General features: G+C 43.0%; 1 pseudogene; it reads right to left on the bottom strand.

Annotated features, from left to right (window-relative positions):
• Positions 1 to 5,104: 5,104 nt before the first annotated feature.
• LOC109383039 (transcription factor BTF3 pseudogene) lies at positions 5,105 to 5,592 on the bottom strand (annotated as a pseudogene).
• Positions 5,593 to 6,158: the final 566 nt, after the last annotated feature.

Raw genomic sequence — 6,158 nt, 5'->3', positions numbered from 1 at the left:
CTGAGAAACACAGGATTTTTTTTATATAACAATGTGTTTTTCCAGGGCCCATCAGCTCCAAGTCAAGTGGTTGTTTCAATCTAGTTGTGGAGGGCGTTTTGTCAGGACCCATCAACTCAAAGTCAAGTAGTTGTCTTCAATTTAGTGGTGGAGGGCACAGCTCCTTGGCCCATGTGGGAATCGAACCAGCAACCTTGGTGTTATGAGCCTGCGCTCTAAGCACCTGAGCTTCCCAGCTGCCCCAAAACATAGGATTTTGCTGTTGCCACTATGAATGTATGGGACCACCCACCAGTACGTGATTGGAGAATGGAAGCTATGATGGCCTGGGGCTTTGCTACTGAAACTGCTGCTGGCAAATCAGGCTGCCCATAGGGCCCCAGTTGTGAAGTGGGGTTAACTCACTTTTTCAAAACTCACATACATGTACAGTCAAAAGGTACACAACGATGTCTTGGTCAATGACAGACTGCATATACAACAGTAGTCCCAAAAGATTATCATGGAACTGAAAAATTCCTATCGCCTAGTGATATTGTGGCAGTCATAATGTCGTAGCACAATGCATTACTCATGTGTTTGCGGTGATGTTGATGTAAATAAACCTACTGTGCTGCCAGTTGTATAAAAGTCTAGCAGATACATTTACAGTAGTAGGCTACACCGTCTAGGTTTGTGTAAGAACACCTCATGATGTTCATTCACACAAGGACGAAATGGCTTAACAAAAAATTTTCAGAATGTATCCCTGTTGTTAAGTGGCACATGACTATAGTACCAATTTTAACTCATCCTAAGAAACAAGGACCATGATAAAAAATCATGAGTTTGGAGGGCAGTTTTAAGTTTCCCTCTAAGATACATGTAATGATTGATACTGAAATCATTTCACAGACTCATAGACACCTGATGCCACTTTGGGGAACCAGCTCTGCAGCACACTGACACACTGGAGTTTTGTATGCCCTGCCTGACAGTGTGATGAGTGGAAATAATCTCCCAAATGACCTAAGGCCATTGTGTGCTGAGAACACTCTAGAACGGGTCTTAGATATTGTCACCTATTATAGGCCAAAACCATAATCAGGTTGTAATTCTGAAAACAGCCTTGGTCCCTGTCAGTGCAGTGTGTGGAAGCTGCGTGTCTCACCTCAAACAGCAAGCCAAATGCTCACATGCTTGTACGTTTACCCACTTACATACTGACCCATTTATTAATATACGATTGCCTGCTTACATGTTTACTTATTTATAAGCTTTCTACCTGCACAGTTACATGCTTCTTGACCTAATTACTCAATTATATATTTACATACTCCCTGCTTACATTTATCTCTTTATATGTTTACTTCTTTATATATATGCCTTACACATGCTTACACTCTCACGGGCTAACACAATTACACACTTGCTCATCTGCTTACCTTCCTCCATGCTTACCCTTTTACCTGCTTAGTTACTTATACAATTGCACACTCACCACTTACACACTATGACACAATTACACACTTACATGTGTACAAGCTTACACAGTTACTTACTTATGACCCACTTATACACCTCTAGCTCCAGATCTGGTGGAGTTCCAGCTGCAGAGACACTCAGTTTAACAACCAAAAGGAGTTGGATTTCAGGAAAGGAAGGCTGTTAGTCATGCTCCCCACAGTCAGACCCGCTCTCGTCCTTGGCGCCTGCCACATACCAGCCTGTTCTTGCAAGAGCCTCTGTCCACACCTCTGACAGCTGCCAACATAGTTCCTGTGGTCTGAACATTTTTGTGGTATTTTTTTTCTTCATCTCCATGTGTGTCTAGTTGGAAGGAAAAGACCCAGCAACTGGGGCACTTGCACATTCAGGGCCTTATGTGTAGTGCCTTTTGTATATATATACTCTCCTCCCCAGCTTTTTAGCGACTGGCCGAGCTTCATATGGCTCCCTCTGGTGTGAGTCAGAGCTGATTTTCAAATCAGTGGACGCTGGCTTCATGGAAAACATATGCAGGGGAGAAAGAGCACTGGACTGGGAGTCCATAGGCCTGAATTCAATGTCCAGATTCAAGGGCCTCTTCTGAGCTGTGTGACCCTGGGGACATCACTCATCCCCTCTGAGTCTCTGTGTCCTCATACAGTAAGTCTTCACTTAACATCATGGGTAGGTTCTTGGACACTGTGAAGGGAAACGATATATAACAAAACCAATCTTCCAGAGGCTAATTGATAGAAACAAGAGTTAAGTTCCTACGGCATCTTTCTGGTCACAGAAAACATCGCCAAACTTCTAAATAAAGACCCCAAACACTTCTAATATTAAACATTAAAATAAATGTAAGCTAAAAACAAAAGAAATAAATTAATAAATTAATCAATAAAGAAAGAAATGAATGTAAGCTATACATACATTTAAGAACGATTAATAAAAACAAGTAAGATCATTATTTTCCACCCTGCTTATTTCAGTTCAGGGTCATGGGTGGCCAGAGCCTATTATGGCAGTTCAGGTGCAAGGTGGGACCCCACCCTGGATAGGACATCCTTCCATCGCAGGGTGCACTCACAAACCCCCAAACACACCCACACTCACTCATCCTGGGACGATTTAGAATGTCAATTCACCTCACGTGCACATCTTCGGGATGTGGGAGGAAATGAGTCCCTGGAGAAAACCCATGGAAACATGGGGCAAATTTGTGAATGTCACACAAACATTGGCCCCAGCTGGGAATCAATTTGTTTTCTCACCAATGTTATAATGAAATGATGTATAGCAAAACAACATTATGCAAGGACCTGCTGTTCTAGAGAAGGAGTTAACTGGGGATGTAGAGGGGCAGAGACTGGGTCCTTCTGCCTTTCTCTTCTATCCCGGGGTCCTGGTACATAACAAACGAATGGATGTTTCCCAACTGGGATAAGACGTGTCAAGATATACATACTCCACTGAGCACTGGACAAGTGGCGTGAAAACCACAGAGAATCATTCTGAAAGTGAGGTTCCCCCTACTTGCATCAGAATCATTACAATGCTGGTCAAATACAGATTCCTGGGCCCCAGCAACTCTGGGGCATAGAGAGAATCACTTAAATAGGGTGTGGGAAGCAATTTCCGCTGCCCCCCTTTCATCGCATGATAAATTCTTGTTCATTTTTCAAGTGAGCTCAGATTTCACCTCCACCATGAAGCCTTCCTAGATTCATTCCAGATGGATGTAATTGCCTCATCTTCTGTGGATTCACAAGAAAACTATCTTATTCACAGTTGTGTCTGCAACACCTCACCCAGGAGCACATAGCAGATGCTCATATTTAAAAATAAAATCAAACCTTCTTCCCCTGGCCTATGAAGCCTTCAGTGATCTAATTTCCCCGTTTCTACCTCCCTCCCACTCGCCTCTCAGCTCACCTATCCCTTCTCTACCCCTCACCCTCAATGATCCTCACACCCTGGCCTTCGTTCTGTTCTGGAATCAAGTCGTTTCGCCCAGCATCTCAGTCTTTGCTCTCACTGCTTCCTCTGACTGAAGCACTCTTCGTTCTGATCTTTACATAACTGACTCCTTCCCACCAGACATTTTCAGATACACCTTCTCTGCCCATCCAACCTGAAGAAGCACCCCAGGAACACATCTCATCACCCCGTTTTTGTTTTATCATACATTTATCATTCTCTGATAACTTCCTTTTTTATATATATATATTTGTTGTCTGCCTCTCCTCAGTCATGAGATGAGAGATCTTCATTAGTTTAGCTCAGTAATTCTTAACCAGGGTTGATTTTTACCCCCAGGGGACATTTGGCAACATGTAGAGACATTCTGGGCTGTCACAACTGGGCAGGTGCTACTGGCACCTAGTGAGAAGATGCCAGCAGTGCTCCTAACATTCTACAATGCACAGGACAAAACAAAGAATTTTCCAGCCCCAAATGACAATTGCACCACGGTGGGAAAACCTTGGTCTAGTTAATCTCTGAGGCCCCACTGCCAGAACTAGAGCTTGGTAAATCTTACGCAGCTCAAACATTTTTACAACATGAACAAATGAAATGTGCAAATTAAAAGTTGGATTTAATTTTAAAGTCCAAAAGGTCCTTAGAGGGTAATTAAACCACAAGTTTTCACACTCTTCTTCTGGGAACCTCAGGCTGTGAGACAGAGTTTTGGAAACTCTATACACCATGAAGAATTTTTAGCTAAATGCTTAAGAAATAAACTTTGTGATTATGACCTGTTTTATATATCGAGGTCCCAATTGTCTGAACAATTGTTTAAAAAAAACTGGGGAAACCACTGTTCCAGACCAGCCCCTTCATTTCACCAAGCTGAAAGCCAGGACCCAGAGAAGCTGGGGGCCTCTCGATATCACACAGAGAGCCAGGCCTGGGTTTCCTGAGTGCCCAGCTGGCCTTGGTCACAGACTGGTCACAGCTCCATAGTTTGCCGAAGACAGTTTAGGAGTAAGATGTTGTGATGCAGCAGTTACAAGCACCAGAGCCATATTGGGTGGCTTTTCATCCTGGCTCTGCCTCCAGCCAACTGTGTGGCCTTGGAAAAGCCACATACCCTAAGCTTTAGTTTCCCCTGAGGATTTGTAAAATGGAGATAATAATAGTACCTACCTTATAAGGTTGTGATGCAGATTAAAAGAGTTAATATGTGGGAAATGTTTGGAACAGTGTCTGGCACATTGTAACGGCTGTATAAAGGATGGTTGACCAACTCATGCCGGTTGGCCTGAGACTTTCCTGGTGTTAGCCCTGGAAGTCCTGTGTCCCAAGAAACTCCTCAGTCTGAGCAAAGTGGAACAATTGATTATTCTAGCTGTATGTGTATGTTTGACTTTTTAATTTTTTAACAGGCAAAGAACTTTACTAACCTTTGCTTCAAATTTTATTCTGAAGCTTCTTTACCTTAATTAGCTATAAAGAATGATTTGTGTCTAAGCAAAAACTGAAAAGAACTGCAGTGTCCAAGGGGCTTGGGCATAAAAATATTAGAGATCGAGATTTTATCAGATCCATGAACAAAATTTTAAAAAGCTGTCATAATATAAAATAGCAGCTCCCAGTAACTGCTTCAAGTTTTGTCTTCTTCGGAAGTTGACTCAATTCAGTTTGCTTCTCTCTTGAAAGCCTCATCAAAATTCTCCACATCTGGAACTTCACCATCATCATCTTCTCCGGGAGCAGGTGGTGCTTTTTCATCTATAGATGGTTTGGGCAGAGCTTCAGCCAGCCTCCTTAAACTAGTCAGACTGTCTGCACCGAGCTGGATTAAGATGCTGGGTAGCCTTTCTGTCAGCAGCTTGATCTCAGCATGGCCTGTGATGGTGCAAGTGTTCGCTGCCAGAGAGGCCCGAATATGAGAACCACTTTAACAAGTGGATCACTGTTCCTTAGTTTGTGAACATATTCACCTCTAGCACCAGAGATATTGTTTACCCCTAACTTCTTTAAGGAGAACTAAAGTTTTTTATCATCTGCTGTAGCTGTTCTGTGAACCACCTTCTTCTTTCTGCGAGCAGTTCCTCTCTCACCAATGCGCGCTTGTGCCTGCAGTTTGGCGAGTTTCTCCTGGTTCCTGATAGTTTCTTTCATCTTGTTGGAGAGGAAACGGTGCCATGCGGGAGACTAGGGTTGGCGCTCAGGGGGTCTTGGGCAGGCCAGCTGAGAATAAATACTGTATGTTTGATTTCTAAAAACTGCCCATATTAATATTCCGTTTGACTTTTCATTACTAAGTATTTCTCATTATTTAATACATTTCATATACTGAGTGTGATGGAAGGATTACTGATTAATTAATTACACAGATGGGATAGCAGGGGACATCTTTAGCGTACTTTTTTTTTTTCTGGAGTTTTCCCCTTGCCAGATATGGTAATACATTACTGACTTTTTGTGCATTGATTTATGGAAATGACATTTCTTTTCTTTTTCTTTTAAAGATTTTATTGGGGAGCTGGGGGAGGGAACAGCGTTGGGGAATTGGGGAAGGGGGACAGACAAGTTGCTGTCCTTTTGTTCTTCAGTCTAATTGTGGAGGACGTCACTTCACTGACCCATGTTGGTATTGTGATCATTGCACTCTTCCTGGCTGAGGCAGATTGGATGGCCACTCACGGTAGCTTATGGCAGCCAACTGCAGCTCCACTGCAGTCTAC

The sequence above is a fragment of the Hipposideros armiger genome, unplaced genomic scaffold (assembly GCF_001890085.2).
Source record: "Hipposideros armiger isolate ML-2016 unplaced genomic scaffold, ASM189008v1 scaffold_75, whole genome shotgun sequence".
In the NCBI taxonomy this organism is placed as follows: Eukaryota; Metazoa; Chordata; class Mammalia; order Chiroptera; family Hipposideridae; genus Hipposideros; species Hipposideros armiger.
This window is presented reverse-complemented; position numbering and strand designations above follow the sequence as displayed.